The sequence below is a fragment of the Nyctereutes procyonoides genome, unplaced genomic scaffold (assembly GCF_905146905.1).
Source record: "Nyctereutes procyonoides isolate TBG_1078 unplaced genomic scaffold, NYPRO_anot_genome, whole genome shotgun sequence".
Classification (NCBI taxonomy): domain Eukaryota; kingdom Metazoa; phylum Chordata; class Mammalia; order Carnivora; family Canidae; genus Nyctereutes; species Nyctereutes procyonoides.
This window is the reverse complement of record NW_026575151.1, coordinates 2,335,488-2,359,845: the sequence shown is the minus strand read 5'-3', so window position 1 is coordinate 2,359,845 and position 24,358 is coordinate 2,335,488. Positions and strand designations below refer to the sequence as shown.

General features: G+C 37.9%; 1 protein-coding gene across 3 annotated transcripts in view; it reads right to left on the bottom strand.

Annotated features, from left to right (window-relative positions):
* Positions 1–24,358, bottom strand: part of SPARCL1 (SPARC like 1) — a 44,532-nt gene that overhangs the window by 19,732 nt on the left and 442 nt on the right. The window contains exon 2 of one of the 3 annotated variants that reach the window (XM_055313212.1): positions 23,448–23,576. The exons of 1 other annotated variant lie outside the window; for it this stretch is intronic. The gene's annotated coding sequence lies outside the window, so the exon portion shown is untranslated. The remainder of the gene's footprint in view (positions 1–23,447; positions 23,577–24,358) is intronic. One more of the 3 variants, XM_055313213.1, reaches the window with a different exon arrangement.

The following is a 24,358-nucleotide window of genomic DNA, read 5'->3' as shown; positions in this document are numbered from 1 at the left end:
AGTGTGCATTGCCCTGAGGAGTATCTCTAAGGCTGGCAATCTACCTTCAACTGGGATTAGGAACAGAGTTTTCAGTCATTAAAAGAAATTCTCTGGATCTCCTAGGAATAGTTAGGTGACTCTTTTAAATTATGTTTGTCATCTTTTATTCATAAGTGTATCCATAGAGCTTTAAATAATATTTTGAGGTTTATAATGTAAGCAATTTCTTCTGCTGGTTACCTCAATATTTCTAAACAAATGCTTGAATGAATATTTAAAATAAATATGTATCAATAAAATTATTCTATTGATTTAATACTGTAACAGCTATTGCTTCACACACACCACATGCAAGCACACACATGCACAAACATACTCTTCTCCTTCCCCTCCTTTCTTTTCCTAAAATAATTACATCACAATTGTTATTTCAATCACTATTTAACATTTATGACAATGTGTATATATTCTTCACAGCTGAGCCAAGTAGTAATTTCCTGTGTTGAATCAAACTTAGATTTATTTCTTGAACAATATTTTGCTTTGTCTGGATCTAGAAATTGCCTCCTTTTTTGATGTACTTTTCCAAGTATGCTTATTCTTCCCAAATTTTCCAACAAAATTTAAAAATTCCTTTTAGTATGGTAACAATGACAAAGACAGAACAACAACAACAAACCCATAAAAGAATCCTTAAGTCCCATTTTCCCCTTGGAGATGTCCCTTCCAGGTGTTGGCTGTCTTGTTCCACATGACTGAAGTACCCCAGGGAGCTAGCTGCCCTGCTTTCCTCCCCGGATTGCTAGTCACCACCACCCTGGGAATTCCCTTTGCTCTTTTCCTGTGTTTGAGTTCTTGCTTCTTGTTCCTATGTTTTTCTTTTTTGATATTCTCCCTCATTTTCATGGAGCACATCCTCCAGAAGCTTCCTGAGAAATAATACATAGGGGACAGAAGTTTTGAGACTTTGCATTTCAAGAAAACACGAGTTTTTTATCCTTCACTTGATAGATGGTTTGGATGGACATAGAATTTTAGATCAAAAAATTTTTTTCTCAGAATTTTAAACCATGTTCCATTTTCTTTTAATTTCCAGTGTTGCTAGTAGGAATTGGTTTTTCCCAGAATTTATTTATTTATTTATTTATTTATTATTTATTTATTTAAAGATTTTGTTTATTTATTCATGAGGGGCACAGAGAGAGAGAGAGGCAGAGACACAGGCAGAGGGAGAGGGAGAAGCAGGCCCCATGCAGGGAGCCCGACGTGGGACCCGATCCCGGGTCTCCAGGATCAGGCCCTGGGTGAAGGCGGCGCTAAACCACTGAGCCACCCGGGCTGCCCTCCCAGAATTTTTTAAATGAGAATTTTTTTTATTCTTTATGTAAGCTTCTAAGTTTTTTTTTTCAAGTTTTAATATTTGTTCCTAGCATTCTAAAATATTACAATCTCTGTCTTAGTTTGGATCCTTTCTTTTTTTGGAAATAAGGGCACCTGCGTGGCTCAGTTGGTTAAGTCAGCCTTTGGCTCAGGTTGATCCACCGAACAAGCCCTGGATCAGCCCCACATTAGGCTCCCTGCTAAATGGGGAGCCTGCTTCTCCAGTTCCCTCTGCCTGCCGCTCCCCTCACTTGTGCTTTGCTCTCTCACTCTCTCTGCCAAATAATAAAATATTTTTTAGTTTTAATAATTTCTACACCCAATGCAGGGCTTGAACTCATGAACAGAAGCCAAAAGTTGCATACTCTTCTAAGTCAGCCGAACACCCCAGTTTGGATACTTTTTAACTTGCTTTAGGCCCTCATTAGGCCCACTGAATTTAAAAACTCATATATTTCAGTTCTGAGAGATTTTTACATTCTAATTCTTTGATAATTTTTAAAAAAGATTTTATTTACTTATTTGACAGAGAGAGAACACAAGCAAGAGGAGCTGCAGAGAAAGAGAGGGAGAAGCAGATTCCCCTTCTTTGATAATTTTTCTTTTTAAAAAATTTTCTTTCTGGAATTTGTAATAGTTAAATGTCAGACTTTGGAGGTTGGTTGTCTAATTTACTTAGTTTTTGTTCCTTTTTTCCATCTTGTTTATTTTATTCTGGGAAACTTCCTCAATTTTATCTTTATTCTCTACTGTTGATTTTTAAAATATTTTTCTCATACACTTTTAGTTTCTTATTTCCTGATGTTCCCCTTTTAAATTTTATCTTCTTTTTTCATTAGTGTGATATATATACTCTTATGTTTTTGAGGATATTAAATATTTAAAAAATTTCCTTTGAACTCTATATTTTCTGTTTCCATATTATCCATTTTTCTGGTTTGTTTACTTTGGTCTTTGATTTTTTATGTTGAAAGCTTTTCTCGGATGGCCAATGTCTTTGGTTGTATGGTAATATTTAGTAGCAAGTCACTGAAAAGCCAGTTAGATATTTCACAGGCAGGGCTTGTCACCTTGGAGACACTTTTGATGTGATGCCCTAAATGTCATTGTCAGATTTTTATCCTTGAAGATAATTTTTTTCTAGGGAAGATCATACTTCCTACTCCAGGGGTTGGGATAAAAGCCCGGTTGCTACATTTTGTGAGATGGAATGAAGGGACTGGAAATCTCTCAGGGCATATATTGACTCTCATTTTGTCCCCAGATTTCTGTATGACATCACATCCCACCCTCCATGGTGTCTATCTAAAGCCCAGGACCAGAGAATTACCTCCCTTTCCTGTTTAGGGTGAAATGGGGGATCTGGCAATACCAGCATGAGGAAGAATCTGGCATCTCTGTTTATACAACAGGTTTCAACCAATCCTCCTGATTTCAGCCTCTACCCTTGCCTCAATTTCCAAATTACCTGGTATCTCCAATCTTGGAAACTTTTCTGGGTTCTGCTGTGTGAACTGACTTCTTTTTATGGCACCCTTCTCTGAAAATCCTTAGATTTAAGCTTTCCCTGTTCTTCTAGTTGCTTGCTACCTTCTAAAAATTTACCTATATCTTTTCTCTTGTCACCCTCTCTTTTTTCTTTGTCATTGTGAGTTTATATTATTATTTTTCCTTTCCTATCATTATACTGGAATTTTAGCAGGAAGTGGCAATATATGCATATGTTTCATCCACCCCATTTAATGAACAGTGTGTAATCCACCTCATTTCTTCATCTGCTTTATATCCCCATTGCTATTACTACTTCTAGGACAATAGGAATTATTATGGGTCGGTCTTTGGTTCTAATTTCATTAGCAAATAAAGTTTTTATTGAAGAAAAGGAGCCTATAGTTGCTAGAACAGACTTCCTTACCATATTAGAAAAAATAAGAACGCCCTTTCACCTATCCCAACATTCAAATCCCACAGGGTGGGCCACTTGGACTAGGGAATAGTATATTGGAAGAATGGAGATTAAAGATTCAATGTGAGGGAAAACTGAAATCACCTATGAACTTGTATCACCTTAAATAAACTAATCTATTCCATTTTTAATGAAAATAACATGTATTCATCTTGGAGACTTAAATTTAATTCCTCTAAGGAACTCCTCTGAAAATGACTATACATAATTTCAGAAATGCAGAGTACTAACAGTGGAATGTGTGTTCCATTTATATTTTTAAATTAACATTATTTAGAACTAGCAAGGGTGTATAACAAATACTGGAAATTTGTATTATCAAAGTGCTTTGGGTTTACCAAACAGATTTAAAAATGGAATATTATCTTATTTGACCTTTGCAATAACCCCATGATGTGGCAGATGAAGAACAGGGCTAGAAAGGCTATTGACAGGACATGCTGGAGGTCTGACAGCTGTTAGGAAAGGGAACTGGCCTGAACCCAGCTATCCTGGTTTCTGTTCTGGTGCTTTCCCAGCTCCTGTGCAAATAAAGATCTCCATTTACTTCATACACAAAGATGTAGGGAAGGAGGAAAAAACTCCTTATTGGGAAAAATTCAGAACTCACTTTGAATTTTTAAATAAAGAGTTCCAATATTTTAAGGTTTAAGATTTTGTATACATGGCAAACATTTTCCTTTTCTGTTGAGGAAAAATAAGTCTTATCATAGAATGTTAGCTGGGTTATTTGATATCAAAAGTCCCTTTCAATAATGTTTTTTATAGTCTAAAGAAGGCAAAAACATAGAAATTCAATTTCCTTTGAATGAAGAGCATGTTTAAATAAAAATATGTAGCAACACCCCCACACCCTACATTCTAACACTTCAGGGATATTGAAAAACACTTTGGAATGAAAAAAAGCATATAAGTGTCAGGAGAGCTGAATTCTGGCTGTAACACTGTCCTTCGGTGGCCAAAGTCCTTGGACAGGTCACTTATCCTTTCTTAGATATAGTTTTTACATGATGAACAATGAAGCAGATGACCTTAATGATCCTTTAGCTCTAATATTTTACAGTTCTAAAGCTGGAGATAATCTATGAATCTCATGAACCACGAACTGCTGCTATCTTTTTTCTTTAAACTACTAGACCCAGTGAAAATATATTGTATGATTTTATTGTATCAGAATGAAACATTTTCTATCATGGTATTTAATGCTTCAAGCACATAAGTGGTATCTATTTTCCATCTCTATTATTGATAATAATTTAAAATATTTTATTCTCTCAGTGAATGCTAATGTAAAAAAGTCATTGAAAAATGCAGTTTCCTTCCTCTATATTCAAAATTTAACATTTATTCATTTAACCAGTGTTTATTAGATATGGAACTACAGTCATATATATTTTAGATCAGCCTATTATTATGATTCTACTGCTAGTAGGATAGTACAGTTTTGGAAAACCATAAAAATATAAAATAGTATAGTGCTGGGTTTCTTTTTCTTGGCACTATTAACATTTTGGGGTGGGCAATTCATTGTTGTATGTAGGATGTTTAGCATTCTAATGCATGTAGGATATGTAACAACATCCCTGACTTCTACCCATTAGATGTAATAGCAAATCTCCCATTCCCCCCACCAGTTATGAAAATCAAAAATGTCTCCAGATATTGCCAAGTATCTCCTGAAGGATAAAACAGCTCCAGTTGAGAACTACTAGTTTAGTAGAAGAATGGTGCTCTGGGGTTAGTAAGACATGTATTTGAATTTGGTCTAGCAGTTGCTGGCTATGTAATCTTTGGCAAATTACTTAACCCTCTGAGCCTCAGATTCCCCACCTAGAATTGGGATAACATCTGTGACGGTTAATTTTATGCGACAACATGACTGGGCTGCAGTGTGCCCAGATATCTGGTTAAACATTATTGCCTAGTATGCCTGTGAGATGTTTCCAGGGGAGATTAGCATCTGAATTGGTAGACTGTGGTGTAAAACAGGTTGCTCTTCCCAGTGAGGATTGGCTTCAACTAATTTTTTGAGGGTGTGATTAGAACAAGAAGGTGGAGTAAGGAAAAATTTGTTCTCTCAGTCTCACTGTTTGAGCTGGGATATTAGTCTTCTCCTGCCCTCAGACTGGGACATACTCCATTAGTGCTTGTGGTGCTCTGACTTTTGGACGAAGACTGGAGAATTTTCCCAGGTAAATTCCCTAGGTCTCTAGCTTGCAGAAGGAAGATCATGGAAGTTATCAGCATCCATAACTGCCTGAGCTAATTCCTTATAATAAATCAATCTCTCTTTTCCCCCACCCACCACCACCTATCTTTCTCTGGAAAACCTTGACTAATACAATATCTAATTCAGTTTTGTGGAGATTAGAGGAAATAATAGTTGTAAAAATGCCTGATACCTAGGAGATAACTCAATACATTTTTATCCTTTTTTATTTCTTCTTCCATAAAAGTTAAATTGTAATTATTAAATAAACAACTCAGAACCTTAGAAAATAATACAAGTTTTGCATTGAGGTCAATATAATTTTCCAATGGAACATATATAGTTTTTTTGCCTACACATTTACCAAAGTTAATTTCAGGAATCTTTCCTACATTTATCATAAATAACAATGACATTAGGCAAAGAGACTGTTACCACATTTTATTATAAACGGTAGCAACATAAGGAGGAAGCAAGAATCATCAAAAGTATTCTGGGTTGCAAGACTAATTTCCTTTGATTTTAGTTTTTATAGCAATATGCATAGCTAACTAACTTTGAGAAAATATTTCCCTTTAACTTGATCATAGGATCTCACAAATTCCTTTTGTTTTCTTAAATTTATTGCAGCTGAATGGATCAAGAAGAAACATATGTCAAGTTGGCCAGCGTGTGCATCACTTGTTCACTCCTTTATTTATTTATTAAGCACTTACTAGACACTACCTAAGCACAAGCCTCATAGTTCCTGTCTGAAGAGTTAAAAAGGAGGAAGTCAGGTAAATCAATGATTTAATATAGTGTGATGTGTGCAACAGAAATAGAGATAAAAGGCATTTGAGGGGATCCCTGGTGGCTCTGCGGTTTGGCGCCTGCCTTTGGCCCAAGGCGCCCTCCTGGAGCCTCGGGATTGAGTCCTGCGTTGGACTCCCGGCATGGAGCCTGCCTCTCCCTCTGCCTGTGTCTCTGCCTCTCTCTCTCTCTCTCTCTCTCTCTCATAAATAAATAAAATCTTTAAAAATATATTTTTTTAAAAAAAGCATTTGAAATTAGATGATGCCACTCAACAGCCCCTATTGCCCCCACCATCCTGCCAAAAGCTGGTTGTTAAACATTTACCACTGGATAGTTCTGAAAACTATTTAAAGTCAGAACAGATAAGAGTTAATGACTAGTTGGATACTATGGGAAGAAGAAAAGGAAAAGTCTTGGCTTGACACATTTCTAATTTGGGCAACAAGGTTAATGCTGGCATTCATCCACCAAGATAAGGGATTATAACAGGCTGATATGGTTTTAGAAGAAAGACGACAAATTAGTTTTAAACTAATTTCATTTGAGAAGAGACATACTTCAATAAATAGGTCTAGAGGTAAACAAAGAGTTGGGCTAAAGCTATAGTTTTGGATGCTATTAGCATGAGAAGCCATACAGTGAGTAGAGTAGAGAGCAGGAGCCACAACCCTGGTGAGTGAAGACCAGGAGGTGCCATTAGAGGATGAGAAAAGCTAAAGATACAAAGGATGAGAGAAAGGAGAGTCACATAAGAAAAATAAAATGTTCAATGTCACAGCCGGGTCAAAGTAAACAAGGCCAATGAATTATCCATTGCCTTTGGAAATACAGAGGTTGCTGGAGAGTTAAGGGAAACTAGGTTTGGTGCAATAGTGTTGGTGTAGGCCAGTCTGCAATGACTGGGGAGTAGAATAAGGAACGAAGACAATGAATGTAGACCATTCACTTAAGATGGTTGCCTCTGAAAGGAAGGTAAGAGCTAAGGAGCAGTCAAGGAGGAGCATGTGGTCACAGGTAATTTTTATTTTTATTTAAATGTGGTCATTAAAGCATTTTCTATGCTGAAGGGAAAGCATAAGTAATGAGTGAGAAGATAAAGAGGAGATGTGGTAAACAATGATAACCCCTAATAAGCTATAACTTTTGGGCTTTATACCTTGTGATTTTGGCCTTGGTCTTCTGACTTGTTTTGGTTAATGGCACATTATCAAGCATGATGCCAGCAGAAGCTTAGTAAGCACTTGCATATTGGGATTTGTCTTCCTATGAAGGCCATTCACTGTGCTGTAAGAAAATTTGGACTAGAGGCTAGTTTGGACCGCTGAATTATAAGTGGCCACATAGAACCGTGGAAGATGGAAGACTGGGATGGTTCAGCCACAGCTGAGCTCCCAGCTTGCTGGAGCCACATGAGTGACTCCAGACAAAAATCACCAGAAGAACTACCCAAGTGAGCCTACTTCAGACTCATGTGCAAATAAGGGGATTGATTTTAAGCATTTAATTTTGGGGTGGATTGTTATGCATTAATAGATAACTGAGATTGTTATGCATTAATAGAAACAGAGAAGTTGCCTGAGTCGTTGTGAAGGCAATAGTGCAGTGGTTAAAGACAAAAGCTCTGATGCAAGACTTCTGGGATCTACTACTTAATTTGCAGAATTTTGGATAAATTATTTAGCTTTTTTGATGCTCAGTGTTCATCCATACAATGATGATGAATATGAAGTGAGACAACAGAACCTGATAAATATCTGCTGGTGTAATATTAAAGCACAGGTGGAAGGTTACACGTTGAAGAGGAGAGGGATTTTTTTGTTCTTTTAGAGAGAAGGAAGGAAGCTTGACAATAAGGATATGTTGAGGCAAACCTCAGGAATTAAGTTGCAGTTAGCTATATCTATTTTACATGTATGTAACATTTCACAGTTATAAAATTCTTTTTTGTATACAGTCTCATTTGATCCAATGCAAAGAAACCGAAACCTGAAGAATCTAAAGTACTTGGCTACATGTGCAAGGCTTAAGAGGTGAGCAAGGATTAGAGTGCCGTGCTTTGGACTCTGAGCCCAAGATTCTCTCATGGCTGCAGAACAGGCTGCAAACTAGAAATCAGAGATCCTGGCTTTGGGCCCCTGGCTCTGCCAAGTACTAAATACTACTTTGAGCAAATTACTTCATCTTTCCAAACTTCACGTACAGGATGAAAATAACAATTTCTTGCAATGTCAAAGGGAGCCACTGAGATGAAGAAGCTCTTTGCAAACTCTGAAGTAATATACACATGTAATTGATTATTATTTCTATCGCTCTGCTTGGTGCATCTCATCATTGTCATTGTTGTAGTCATTCTTGTCCTGTTTTAAGTGTGTTTCAAAGAAAATGAATCTTCAGTGTTCCTTTACTTTTTTCCCCCTCCATCCTTCCATGTCTTCTTCCCCTTGGTGATCTCAAGGTGCCCAGGAGTCCTAGTTCTAGAACATTTTTACATTTTGTTCACTCATTAAAAACAAACTCAAACAGACTTGTCTTCTATTCCACACATTTAAATTCTAGTTTTCTATATGCATCTAATCCATACTTAGGAGATAAGGATATTCATAGACTAATGCTTTTCTAGTCTCAGGGAAGAGGTATCTTCACATTGGTCTTAGCCCAAAGGAGCTACTACAATGCTGAGAATCCTGGCATAGCTGTAGGAAGACATTCTAAGGCTTGAAAGAAGTATAGTGTTTGTGACCAATCGTGCAGGCAATTCGTCTGAAAAAGTCAACCCAATATTTCCTGTTTGTTCCCTGGTTATTTAGTGTGTCCAGTATGGAACTATTTTTTAGGGGTCTCATGTTTATTTCCATCTTGAAATAAAAAACAAAATTTAAAGACAGAATAGGACTGTGTCATTTAGAATGACCCAAGTAGGAAACTACCTCAAGCTTTCACTTATAAAGCAGATGACTGTGCTATACTTTTAAAGACTGGACCTTGTGGAAAAATCCAGTGTTCAGAATGTAGAAGGCCTTGAGTTCTCGTGCTGTGTTCCACTTTGTCCTTCAGACCAGTCACTGGGCACTTCTGCTTCACTGAGCTAATTGTATTGCCACACACTGATCAAAATAATTTCACAGTCTTTAGCTTATTTTAAGACCTGAACAAATGTGCTGATTTGTATAAATAAGACAGAGTGGAGAACTTTCCTGGGAAATGAGAGATATTTTGAAAACAAGTGTCATACTGACGATGACAGGGAGCCTTAATTAGCTGATGCTTGCAAAGTACTTTGAAAATGAAACCATGATGTCCTTGCTAAGCATGATGAATACCATTTAATCTTGGGTAAGTAAAAAGTCATATATTTTGAGACATTCAAATCTGGTGTGTGTGCTCTACAAAATGCAGATTGTTCTTTTCATAAAAAGAACAAATAAAACTCTTGGTGAAAAATGAAGAAATGAGACAAATTTTTGAATGCAAAGTTAATAGTCTGAAGACTTAAATATGGAGTGTTGATGTGAAATTAGATCATGTTATTTTACCCAAATGGATGAGTCTATTCAGAGGCATCAGCATAGCTTAAAGAACATTTGGAACAGGGTTGGAAGATCTGAGTTCCAGAACTGAACTGTCTTTGCCAGCCAAGAGACTTTTTGTCAAATCACTGGTTTCTTCATCTACAAAACAGGAAAAATTATAGTACCTTTTCTATTTATCTTCTAGCGTTATTTTGAGACTCAAATATGATTGATTATATAATCATGTGTGATTTCACCTGCAAAAATGAAATGAAAGATATCATTTCTTTGAAACATTCATAAAGCAAAAATGGCTTACTAAGTCCAATAATTAATACTTCATAGAGACTTTAATTCATCTCTTTTGAGTTCTTAAGTTCTTTCTTTCCTTTGTACCACTCTTTCTTTTCATGGGTCTCGAGAGGTTAGAGATGAGAGATGGTGGGGAACTTTGAGGAGAGCCTTTTCCTTCTGTTAGAGTGTCTCGTTCCCAAACTTTTGGGAGAACCTCATCAGGAGTTTTAAAAGATGAGAGCTAGACTGCATTTGCTAGGAATGGTCTTTTGAGAGAAACCCAGGATTTGAAATTTCAAATGCTTGATGTTCTTCCACTGGCCAGCCCACATAGCATCAAAACAAGCATCCAGATGAAACATTTGGCATGACAGAAACAGGTCTCCCCTTTAAGAACCAAAACATCCACAAAAATCAACTCTATTCCAACTTGCTTGGGTAGCTGTCTTGAGACAATTTGTAACATTTCTTATTTAACACACATAAACTTATAGGGGAGTACAGATGGCTGTAGATTCTTTGCTGCTTCTCCTATTGAGAGGTCTAAAATTCTCTGCCACTTCAATCTGGACTGGCTTTAGTTACTTGCTCAAATGATTAGATAGACATGATGGCCTAGGACTCTGGAGTTCAGCTCATAAGAAGCTTTAGAGTTTTGACTTATCTTCATCCAACTATAGTTTTATTGAAAAAGTAAGTTTTTATCATTAACATATGTAATAGGTAATATAATGGCTTATATTTTTTGAGATTTTACTATATGCCAGGTACTATGCTAAGCACTTCATCTATGAACCATCTGCATATTCCTACCTAGAGCCTCACTTCCAGTTCATAGAGTATCCATTCAGTGAGAGCTTCCTGAGTTCTGTGCCACTGTGCCCAGTCATGAATGAGGAGCATGCAAGATTTCAAAAAGATTTGTTTTTCAGGAACATTCTCAAATATTGTTCTGTCTCTCCATCTTGGGAGAAATTAGTACATTCTCCCTCTTCTATAATGTGTAATTACAGGATTACTTTAATTATATTTAGAGGATCCCACAGGCTTATCTTAGGCAAGACTGTGCAATAGCCATGTTTCCACACCTCTTCATCATTCCTCTCAGGGTTCCTCATCTGATTGTATGACTTGCCATTCACTAATCTCATGGAGTCTCATTTCACAACTCTATATAGGATGGACCCATGAAGGCAATGTTCTGTTCTTTCCCTCAGGCATTTGCCAGCCCTTCTGAAAATTTCCACTACTGCCTGTGTTAAAAATGATTCCAATGGACTAAAAGAGTATGAAGATCTGAGCAAACATGGTGCCTTTTTTTTTTTTTTTAAGATTTTATTTTTGGGCAATCTCTACCCCCAACATGGGGCTCAAACTCAAACGCCAAGATCAAAAGTCACATGGTCCATCGAATGAGCCAACCAGGCACCCTGCAAACATGGTGTCTTAAAGTCAGTTACAGGTTTTCACTGACCTATAGACAAGGTCAATTCTTCTGACTTTTGTAAATCTCATGCTATGATCCCACTGGTTCCTATCATATTATATAGATGATTAGGTAGCTAAAGTTGAATCAAGGATAGTAAAAATGCTTTTCTTTTGGAACTATGTGAGAATGGCATAGTGTGAAAAATTATTTTGGCCCTATTTGTTTTTCTTTGTTCAAATCATAATGTGGTATCTGTTCTTTTATTTCCTCTTTTTCTGTGTCTGCAGGGTTTTCTCATATTTACTTTATTTTTTTCTCCTCCCATCTTTTTGCATATTCTTTGGGGCAACAGTTACTTGAGTATAGTCAGAGGTAGATGTACTACAAAGCTAAGAAGCTTAAGCTTTAGAGCTCCTCATTCCTTACAAAGCCCTGTACCTAATTTTGATTTTTCTATTTAAAAAAAGAAGGCCCCATACATACAGTAAACTTTTGGTTTACAAATTCTGAATCTACCCCTGAGTATGGCTTGCCTGAAGACCTGTGGCATTTGTTATGTTGTGGGACATAATAATACCTGAACGATTTGCTTCATGATATTAACAGCATGACAATTCAAATTTTGAAGCCTAGCCCGTGATATGATCAGATATATTACTCCTATTCTTTCTTTGCCTTTAGCTCTTTTCTCTACATCTCCTAATTTATTTAATTCCCTACCTCCCTGGAATTTCTTTCCCCTGAATGCCAGGTTCTTAGCTTTCTGCTCTGACTGTTCTTTGAATTTCCCTTATTAGTTAAACTCTACCAGCACAATAGAAAACCTCTTTGGATTCAATGGAAATTGTCTCTCTTTTGTCAATAGAGTAAGTCTGTTGTTGAGCTCTGCTAGTTGGGAGAGGAATTTCAAGTGCTTTCAGCTCTGTGAATGTACCGAGGACTATTCACTGGGGTCGTTCTCTTCCAGGATTAAGAAAAACAGCAAATCATACTAAGAACAGTTCCAAGTAGCCTCATTCTCATGGTGTTGGATCTACTGGGGAACAATGGTGGGCTTTGATGAGTAGTTCCTGTGTGAACCACTAATGAAAAGACTTACTCCAGCAGAAATCCCTCCAGGGTTCAGCACATGGTTGAAGCCTCTCATGTGCCTTGGTGAGGGCCAACACAATAAGCAGGGAGAACAACTGCTTTTCCTAGTAGTGCGATGTTACACATTACCCGCCTTCTCTAAAAGAAGCAGATATACAATAACCCTAATGAATTTTACAGCTGAGGTTTGAGCAGTTCTTTGAAAACAGGGTGAAAAACCTAGGCATATTTATGCCTTCCAAGGGGAAGCTCCAGAAGATTCTTTAAAGCAAGGAGAGGACGCAGCTGGTCTACAGCTGTTAATTCTACTTCTCCCATACTGGGAAAAGATTTACTCCCCCACCCCTACTGAGTATCTAGAAACCTTTCATCTATTCCAGATCCATACCACATTCTACTCTCCAACCTGAGCTGTCCCACAGTCTGTGTGAATTGCATCTTTAGGCTCTCTTGCCTGATGGTTTCTGTTGGGTTCAGCCAGTGGGGTACACTGCAGGAGAAATTTGAGGGAAGAGTGTAAAATCAGGGTATATATTTTCTTAGCTCCCTCTCTGTGACTGTGGCCCTCTCCTAGAGGCCATAGCTCCCCCCAGTGACCCTCTCTAGGCAGTGTTTTCTGTCTGAGTTTGGAAAATCCTCTCTCCCCTGGAATGTACAAGCTTACTTATTAGCCTGTTCTCGGAGGCTTTTGTGGCTTCTCTATACCCTGCCCAGAGCTTGATAGATAATCCTTTAATACATTATCTCAAATCCCCAAATTCAATTTTTTCTGCCTGGATCTATCATTTTCTTGCTGGAACCTTGACCAAACAACACTTGATTCAAAATTTAGGATACATGGGTTTGAATATTTTCAGATCCTCTGCCAAAGAAGCTGCCTCCTGTTCCCCAGTGCTGCCCTGTTTCAGGTCTAATAGTTGCTGTGGGGACCCACTTGGACCCCTTGAGTTGGTATGAAGGTTATTTTAAGCAGAGGGTATTTGAGATTCAACAGATGCAGAAAGAAGTCTTCTTGGATCCTTCCTTATTGGACTAAAAGCAGAACCTTCTGAGAAATAAGAAATGCCATAAATTCCCTCTTCTACTCCCAGGGTACCTTCTACTCCCAGGTGAGAGACTGAGAGTAAACCTACCATAAATTCCTCTCCAGGAATTTTGTAGCTCTAAAGAAGAAAGACCACTGTACTTGGATAAATAAACATTTTCACAAAATCTCTTATCTCGTTTGTTTTAAAAACCCACTGATCTTTCCTAAAGAAATCTTTTGTCCTTTCCACAGAAGCTGTTTCTTTCCCTAGTCCTTCCTTTTGCCTACTAAGTTAGGTATGTAAGCCTTAAACTTTAACCATTCAAGGAGCCAGTTCCTGCATGTATATGAATAAACCTTTTTGTCCTGTTAACCTGTCTTTTGGCAGTTTAATTTGCAGGCCCCAAAAACTGAACCTAAGAGGATAGAGGAAAGAGTTTTTCCTCTTCTGTATTGCCTTAGCTGGGGCACATTTTTCTTTTTAAATTTAATGTAATTTAATTAATTTATTTTTTAAAGATTTTATTTATTTATTCGTGAGAGACACACACACACAGAGAGGCAGAGACACAAGCAGGCCCCATGCAGGAAGCCTGATGTGGGACTCCATCCCGGGTCTCCAGGATCACGCCCTGGGCTGAAGGTGGCGCTAAACCGCTGAGCCACCAGGGCTGCCTGACATTTTTCTTTTTAAATGGGACACAGCAGTCCTCACTTTGGAGAGAATCCAAAGCTACAAGGTATTCAAATATGGATTAGCACTCAATAAAGATGATTTTGCTGATTTAATCATAAGATCTGAAGGGTGAACTGAAGAATTTTAGAAAGAAATATGGGCAAACTATGGGAGTATTGTGTTAGAACATGGCTTTTTTCACTTTAAAGTACTCTCTCATTTTGCTTTTCATGCACTCTCTAGAATGTTATGACACCAGGATTAATCTGGAACCTCAGGAAGTAAATTACTGTCTCTGTTTCTTTCCCCTCCATTTTGCAGTCTATACCAAAGGAAATCCAACTCATTAGCTTAGTCTGACTAAACATCGTAAACTGTTCTAAAACTACTGAACACGTGGAGATTTACCTAATCAAGAGTGGTCTAATGAGCCACATTAAAACAAAGCTGTACTCTGGATGAATGATACTGTATAAGGGAATCTGCTAATTCTTTTTGGACAATGACTATTTTTGATAGTTTCATGGCACTAAAATGTACATACCATATTCAATAACTATGCTATGGATCTCTAGGCATTATTAGCCTTGTTATCAAGATGCTGGGAAGTGTGAGGTAAGTCAGCTACCTCCAGCCATGACTACAACAGGAGACCTTATTGTGGCCACCATCCAAATACAGAGGATTTGGGGGTGGGGGGATTGGGTGACTGGGTGACGGGCACTGGGTGTTATACTATATGTTGGCAAATTGAAATCCAATAAAAAATATACAAAAAAAAACACACCAAAGAACCAAATATAGAATAGGTATGGGCTAGATTTTTGTCTGTCACCTTTTGGGAAAAGAAAAGAAGTTAATCATATCCACAGCTCAGACTATAGTAAACTTCAATGTTCCTACCAGAGTATTTTTCAAATTATAAGAAAGCATTTGCTTTTGAAATCACTTTAAATTGTTTTCAGATTACAAAGCAACATCAATCAGCTGTTGTTGTTGTTGTTGTTGTTTCTTTTGTCAGTGAGCTAATGCCATACTCCTCCCATACCTCCATACCTATCTAAGAAGCTATTAAATGCAAGATCACTGGGAGTACCAAGGTTTAAACCAGAAGTCTTCCCAGTTTAAAACAAAAGCTTCTAGTATCTTCCTTTACCTATATATTTGATTCTACTGAATTCCAATAGAATGCTGCATGAATTTAGAGTTCGTTCAGAGTTGTTTGGTTCCCAATAAAAGGTTGAGGAAACCCTCTGAACTAATGGCTTGAGAGTTAAAAATGATTCCAGTGGGCTAAGAGAGCGTGAAGACTTGAGCAAACACGGTGTCTTAAAACTAGTTACAGGTTTTCATTGACCTACAATCAGGGTCAATTCTTCTGACTTTTGTAAATTTCAGTCATCTTTGTGACTGGGTCCCTATCATATTATATAGATGATTAGGTAATGGAAGTTGAGTCAAGTATGTAAAAATGTTTTGCTTTTGGAGGTATTTGAGAGTCATTAAATGGTTGATCTTATTCTTATTTATATATTTATATTAACTTTATGGGTGTAACACACCTTTTTTGAACCTAGGGTAAACTTTATCCTATAGAAAAAAAAAACAACAATGTTCCACTCATATCCAATTAAAAACTTATTAGATAACTGGATGTTGGGGGTCCCTAGTGGCTCAGCGGTTTAGTGCCTGCCTTTGGCCTAGAGCGCGATCCTGGAGTCCTGGGATTGAGTCCCATGTCGGACTCCCTGCATGGAGCCTGCTTCTCCCTCCTCCTGTGTCTCTGCCTCTCTCTCTCTCTGTGTCTATCACAAATAAATAAATGAGTAAATAAATCTTAAAAAAAAAAAGATAACTGGATGCTCTTTCTAAAAATTTTGTCCTTTTTTTTTTTTTTTGCTAAACTGCAAATCTGGATTTTATACATATTCTATGACTACAGTGGTTATGTAGAAGTGATAGATATTTGATTAGAATGTGGTTAGAATTTTATTGTTTCAGCAACTATACACTTATGCCAGGTATTCGGAAAACATGTTGTTTCCATAAATGGATATTTTGAGAACTGTCTCTGTTTATCTTATTTAGGTTTCAAGAATTTGGGGTGACCCTTTTTCAAGGAACACTGCAGTTTCCTCAAATGAATTCATTTTCTTCAAATGAATGGGTAGCTGAATGGGTGGCACAGGACATCAAAGACGCCAGGAATAGAGTATAGAAGGATATTGGATTTAATAACTCACTTTTTTCTTGTTTAACATATTCCAAATTTGATTTTAAAAAAAGTCATCTTGGTCAATCAAAAACGTGTGTGTGGAGAGTGGCTCAAAATTTGCTTTGCCCAGCTAATGGATGCTTGAAAAAATCCCCAGAAACTCCAGCATCAGATATGAAAATATTTTTCCTTCTTATGAGGATGGGAGTAGTAATAGGTTATGACCGCTGTTCCTACTCAAGGCAGGAGAAGGTCACTGCAACCTTTCTGCATAGTTGCCTAAGGGAAGGCCGAACACAGGCACACCCCCTGCCTGAAGCCTCTTTGTTTGGCTTCCTTTTTTATCAAAAGGATTGGCTTTCACCCTGGGAGAGGTTGTAATTGGATTTTAGCATGAAAGGAGGTTGTAATTAGATTTCTCAGCAGGTCTACAAGCTCTCTCCCTGGAAAAACAAGGAAAAGGGCCTGGATATCCTTTCCTCTAGCTGGGAAGGGAGCCCAGCTGAGCCCAAAGGGATTGGACTGAAAGGCAGGCAAAATAAGCTATGCCTGTGTCAGCCACCCCTGATTGATGGAGCTACGTCCACTCTGGCCTCTATGACCAGTGCCTCGTCCTTCAGATGGAGGGTGGAAAGCTGTGCATATACCTAAATATGGTTTGGATGTTGCTTTGGTAGGAAACGTTTCTGAAAGGAACCCTCTGACTTATGGTCTCTCTCTCTCTCTCTCTCTCTCTCTCTCCTGAAATTTCTGTATCGTAGAGAAGGGAAGAGAGCCTCAAGTTTGGCACTCCTTAGAGCATCATTATCGATCCAGATTTAGGAGTGGACTTACACAAACTACCAGAATATATTTTGGGTACTCTGATTCATTTTGAGTCCTTATTTGTAATTGGTTGCATTTCAGTTTCTAGGATATTTTCTGGAAGACTAAATTAGAATTCGATTGGGTCAGAGTAGACTTTTGTATTGGATTTCTTTTCAGTTTCTGAAGTTTCGTAGGACATTTGTTCAGTTTATTAATTTGAAGAACTAATTTAAACTTAAGAGGATTTTTATTTTTGGAGTTCTGTGTGTCCTCTTGCTGCCTTAATCTACTTATTCTAACCATCTCGCTCCACTGGGCACTTCTTAGGTCACTATACCTCTTCTCTCTTTTTATCTCCCTTCTCTTTTCTTCTCTCTTAAGCATTAACAAGCTGTCTGACCACTGAACTAGAGCAAACATAGTTACCCATTCCTCTAAGGCTTGGAGTCTTTTGTTTTCCAGCTCTTCTATTGGCTATGTAAATAACTCCTTGGAAATTTTAGTGCTGGCAGTTATTGTTTGAAGTGGATTTCCGTCTTGTTGCCTGGAGTTCCCCAGGCAGCTGAACTGCCCCCTCTCCCCTTAGATGTTGGCTCCTTCAGAGGCAGCCTCAGCCAAACTTACAAGTCCTCCCCCTTCCTTCTAGGCCAAGGAAACTAAACAAACCTTCCTTTAATGTTTTTGGTTTTCAATGCAGGTTACGACTATTGCTCTGTTCATCTCACCTTGTCTAAAGTCCAACAAACTGAGAAAGGTACACCATATACCCTAGAAAAAAGAGAAATTTGCACGACTGTTTTCTCTATTTTATTTTTCTTCTTACTATTGGCATAACATTTCTTAGACCATGTACTTCCATGCTTCTAAATAAGGTTAGGTATATCTTCTGCTGAATTCATTTACATCAGAGGAAGACTGTAGGCTGCTATTTTTAGTAATTATTATAACTATGGAAAAATTTCCTTTCAGAGAAATGCAGTAAACAAAATGATTATCATAGGTATTTCATAATCAAACTCAAACAGACCATTTTCCTTCACTCTGTCTTTACGTGATAGCCAAAGGCTTTGTTATTAGAGAGGCAACCTTTTAGTCACATTTCCGTTGATGTATGCTTATTGTTACCTGATCCAGAGTTAACAGTGATGTTTCAGGGTTTTTAAAGTGTTAATGAGTCTCTTGGAAGAGCTCTGTAGCTTGACTTTACAGTTACCCTGAAGGATTAAAAAAAGATGCTCTTCTATTTTGAGTTCTCAGCTGAGTCACCATCTGACATCAAGGTGTCCCAGTCCTGTGAATGATACAGACCTTCTGGAACTCTGACCTTCAATTGGCTGTCATTCTTCCTAACTGAACCTACTACCATGTGAGGCTGAGTGAGGGATAGACATGGTTAATGCCAGTTGGGGCACTGAGTCTAACCAGCACTTGATAGAGATGTTAAAGATACACATTAAACGTGAATCAAGCAGAGGATAAACACTTCGTGCTCAAAGAAGAGGGCATTGTGGGGAGAGTTGCTTAGGATTTGCATCTCCCGTTGTTCTGCTCTTTGCTCTCAATGTTCCTCAAAGAGCCCATGATCCCACCTGCTACAGGGTCTTTGTACAATGTGTGACACTCAGAATTCTCTTGCCAGCACCGACTCACCCCAACCACCACCACCCAACACACACACACACACACACACACACACACACACACACCAGAAAGTAACATTGATTTAGCTTCAAATCAAAGCCATCACTGACCTTCGGCAGGGGTCAGACTCCTTACATACTTTCTTAGAACAAAGGTGCTTTGCCCTCTTAACATTTACTTTAGTATATAATTTTATATAATACATATTCAAATATACTGTGAATTTTTCAGCCCCCAAAATTATGCTATGAAAAGGAGCGGCTTGCCTTATATTCTAGTGCTTCTGAAATCTCTCACATTAAAGACCATTGTCTCAATGACTTAATTTTGAACAATAAAATACCATTTCAAGAAAACAGCCTAAAATGATCCCAAGCAATACTTATTTTTGTCATGCTTAAGATGGTCATCTTTTTTTTTTTTTTTTTTTTTTTAGATTTTATTTATTTATTCATGAGAGACAGAGAGCGAGAGAGGCAGAGACATAGGCAGAGGGAGAAGCAGGCTCCCTGTGGGGAGCCTGATGTGGAACTGGATCCCAGGATCCTCAGATCATGACCTGAGCCGGCTATGATGCTCAACCACTGAGCCACCCAGGTACCCCAAGATGGTCATCTTGACAATAAAAACGGAGATGAAGATATTTCAAGCAGATTTAGTAATTATTCTTGAGATATGCCTTCATTATCCCAAGTGTTGGAATTGCACAGTTTCAGAAAAACCACACTTTATAGACTCAGGTGGTTTCAAATAAGTCCTTGTGATGTGGGAAACAAAGACAAAAGAGAAATTAAATTTCCTTACTACTTACAGCCCATTGACAAGTTCTTGAAACAGGCAGAGTGACATTCATTCCTCTAGGAACTCAGCTGCCTTGAGGTTAGTGCTTTGCTAAGGGCAAAAGGCAATCTTAGCCTGACTCCCGGGATCCTGTAAGTCTACTTTAACGTGTAAAAATTCTTTGGAAACTTCTTTATTGCTACTCCTCACTGATCGATTCAGTGAGTCCATCTTAGGCATCCTAAGTATACATTACAATAAACTATCCATTTGTGCATTTAAGTTAGCCAAAGACTTTGGCTAAGGATCTTTTCATTAGAAAAATAAAGATGGCTTTGTAATCGAGGTCACCTTGTGTTTGGGCATAAGCACTTTTTATTAATGTGATGATCTGTTTAATAACAATCTCCCTAACTACACAGTAAGAGCCACCAGAGCACAGCTCCACTCCTCCTGCAACATCTCTGGCATTTTTCAGGTACAGAACATTGAATACATGAGTTTGAGACATAAGGTTAATTAGTTACATAATTGCGTGGCATGGACAGCACTGAAGAAACTAAAACAAATATTCACATAAAGCATCTTAATGAAAGATAAGATGTTTTAATAACTTTTTGTCATTAACCAAGATGAGAATTTCCTTTATTCTTTAAAAATGTAAAAACCCTATTTCTTGTCTTTTTCGAAATTCAGTGGTTCACATTTATACCATGATAATTCCGAGGACTGTATTCATTAGTTCACTCACTGGGATATTCCAAATTCAAAAAAAGTTATTTCCATCAAAGTTAGACATAATGATGAACGGTATTAAAAGAACTACTACTTATTAGCACTTACACACATTATTTCCATTAATCCTACAATGATCTTATGAATTAGCTCTTATCCTCATTTAACAAATAGGGGAAATTGAGGCCTGGCAAGCCTAATAGTCAACATTGGCCACTGGTCAGATACTGTAATAAGAGCCTTATATGCACTGTCTCACTCAATTCCCATACAGTTTCATGACTATTACTATCTCTATTTTACATAGGAGAGGACAGAGGCAAGGAGTGGGTAAGACAAAAACCGAGAGAGTTCCAGGATGTGAGTCCAGGCAGCCTGCCCCAGAATCTCCCTGGATAACCACGACACTGCGGTGCATGGTGAAGATGGGAGGAGCCAGTGGGAACTTTGAGAAAGGATTTATTCTGGGTTGTGGGGTATGTGCTATGAAGGGAGGTTATTTCTATCTTTCTTTCTTTGCCTTCTCAGTTGTTTTCCCCCTGCACTCCCGAGTAAACTGGTCACTGTTTTAGTAGCTTTCTGTTCATTTTCTTAACATCTATTCATTGAATCTCTAAAGGAAACATTTAGCTACTGCAGTTGGTGTACATAAGTTGGTTGCATAATAGGAAGGAAACAAGCCAGGACTGGAGACTTCATTTCTAAAGAAGGATTTTAGAGCAGACTAAGAGTTATTTCACAGAGTGGGTCATGAAACTCGAGTCTCTCTATACCCTTTCATTGCTATGACGACAGGCTGCTCCTGCTACATGTAGCCAGAAAAAGCAGCTGACATTTCAATGCCAGGAGAGTAGGGGAGAGGGTTACAAAAACAAAAAACAAAGCCCAAACCCTTTCATTTGAATTTCAGTTAGAAAGGAAAAAAATACTCCCGAAGCAAGTCAAAACCCCTATTCTTGCCTTTAGAAAAGATAAGAAAGGAGAAATGCTGGGGACCTTCTCCCCTGTCCAACTAGGCCAATAAAACAGAATTGACTGCAAAGCAGCATTTCGTCTCTCTCTCTTAATGGCAATCCGAGACAGAAAACTCCCTTTGGTTTCATCTGACTTGGCCATTAAGAGGCAACTAATTGATGAAGGAGTAAAAGACTCACAGTAATAAATACCTCATGTTGAGGCCCCCTGGGGAGTAGAGTAGAGTCAGATTTATTTTTCCACTTCTTTGGATAAAAAAAGACAATTCAAAGAATATTTACTCCTGATCCCCAAATTTGTTACCAGAAAATTAATTTCCAGTGCATAACCAAATACTTTCTCATGGCATGCCACTCTGTCAGATGCTATACTTGGTATTCAAAAAACATCTCATGTGGGCACCGGGGTGGCTCAGTGGTTAAGCATCTGCCTTTGGCTCAGGTCATGATTACGGGATCCTGGGATCAAGTCCCGCATCAGGCTCCCCACAGGACCTGTTTCTCCCTCTGCCTATGTCTCTGCCTCTCTCTGTGTGTCTCTCACAAACAAACAAACAAATAAATAAATACCAAAAACCATCTCATATAATTCCACCGACAGCCACATCTGTGGGTATTATTACCACTACTTGCTTAATAGATGGATAAACTAAGGCCTTGAGGGAAAAACTACAGCGAATTCCCTTCTTACAGAGTTCTAGTTGGGACATATCAGTAGGGTAGTGTTTTCATATTAGCTGTGATTGATTGATTGATTACTTCATATGCACCAGGGATAGCTGTTTTCTTGACTTAATATCACCACAAATTTCTGAGGTGGCACCTAATTTTATGATTCTCATTTCTACAACTGAGGCTCAAAGAGTCATTTGCCCAAAGTCACAGAGCCTGGTAAAGTCCAGATATAAACCAGGTCTGGATGTTTCCAGAGCTCATGATCTCACTCACTTTCTTACACCATCTCCTTACAATCAAGACCACATGCTCTGTTCTGTCCATATTCTGATACCCAAGACAAAAACCAGGCTGGCCCCAGCTGGCACTAGCACAGCAAGCTCAGCCTTTGGTGGAAGAGGCCCTGTGGGTCATATGAACGAGACCCCAGTTTCTCTGGGCATCTCTTGGACTGCCAAGCCTACTGGGGAAGTTCTCTTGGGTTTATGGGCCCCCTTCTCCTTCACTGAAAGTTGTTCCAGAAGGATATGTGAGGGGAAAAGGGCACCTGAAATCTTTCAACAGTAGTTGTTTTTGTACCTCTTGGTGGAAAAAAGATCCCTAACATGTTCTGGACGTTGTGCTAAACTTAACTAAAACAGCAATGCTGATCTACGGTTACAAATTAATGGAATAAAAATGACAAGCTGTCAAAAGGAAATGAAATGAATAATGGTTGGGCATTGTCTAGATACATGGCCTTTCACTTCCTTTCTGTCATCATCTTTAATTTTTATGTAGTTGATAAGTGGAGCTGCCCATGGGAAAGTATTGGGAATTGAATCCCAAAAGACCTGGAAAGGAAGCCTCAGTAATTTCTGAATGGCTGTACAGAAATTCCATAAAAGAAAAAAAAAGCATGATTCATTAATAACATGTACATATTCTTTTCAAAACTGTGGAAAGCAGCATTAGTTGACTGGATGATAACTGGATGAAACAGACTGTACTGCTTTGCTAGATATTGTTGAATGAACAGAAATAAAAACTTAAATCTTTCCTAAGAGGGGTGCCCTTTTCTTTTAAATAGTCATAGTTAACAATAGTCATTACCATCAAAGTTTCGGTGAATAAGCTCTGAACTGAAAAAAAGTTGGTATCCTAGAGAAAGGGGGGGATTTTTAAAAGATTTCTGCTTAGTTGGATTGAAGGAACATTTCTATTCAGTGTACTTAGGCCATGGGCCAGGGAAAAGCTCAGATACAATGCCAAGGTGACATACTTAACCTCTTTGTAGATTGAAGGCAGTGAAAAAGAGATACTCTTTCCGCAATACTTCTTGGTTAGAGTATTAACAGCATCAGTCTGCAGCTGAAAGCATGGTTTTCTCCTGCAGGGGGACCTCTAATATCTAGGAGGAATGAGTGAGCATGACTTGCATTATTGTTTTATTCTGGTAGAAACAGAAATGATAGTACCTTACAGTATAGGAGTTGTTATAATCTCCTTAGCTCTTTAGTTTCTCTGTCTCCCCTTTCCCTCCCCAAATAAGACATCATTAGGAATTAGAGAAATTTTCTGCATGTGCATCTTAAGAAATGGTAGAAGGAGACAACAGACAATTAGTAATAAAAGTACAAAAGGGAGTTAGGAAAGGAATAATGGTTATAATAACTAAAACATAATCAAAGATTATAGTAGTATAATTTTCCTAATCTTTTGGAAAAGCAAAATGTTCCACTTCTACATTGCTGTTAGGTACAGACTAGGACAATGATGGTGATAAGATAATTTTAGGTAATTTAAACACGGAAAACACTTTGATTTGAAAATTTATTTTTTTAAAACCTATTTCCCTTATGATTTAATATATTTAGTTAAATATTTCTATAAAACCCATTCTGGATTCAGACTTCACCAAGATCTGAATGCTAATCAGGCTGACAACAGTTCTACATTTGTGTTCGTGCTCTACATTAAAAACCATCATTTATTACTACTTACTATTTCATCTTGGAAAAGAAAAGGAAACATGAATATGACGGTTAAACTTTCCTATTAAGTAGCTTTTCTGTAAATCACACAAAAGGTTTGTGGTGGTTTTTTTTTATTTTTTATTTTTTTTGGTAAATAAATGGCTTTGTACTAGGAAAAAAAAATATTAGACATCTTCATCAGATCATGCAAATTAGC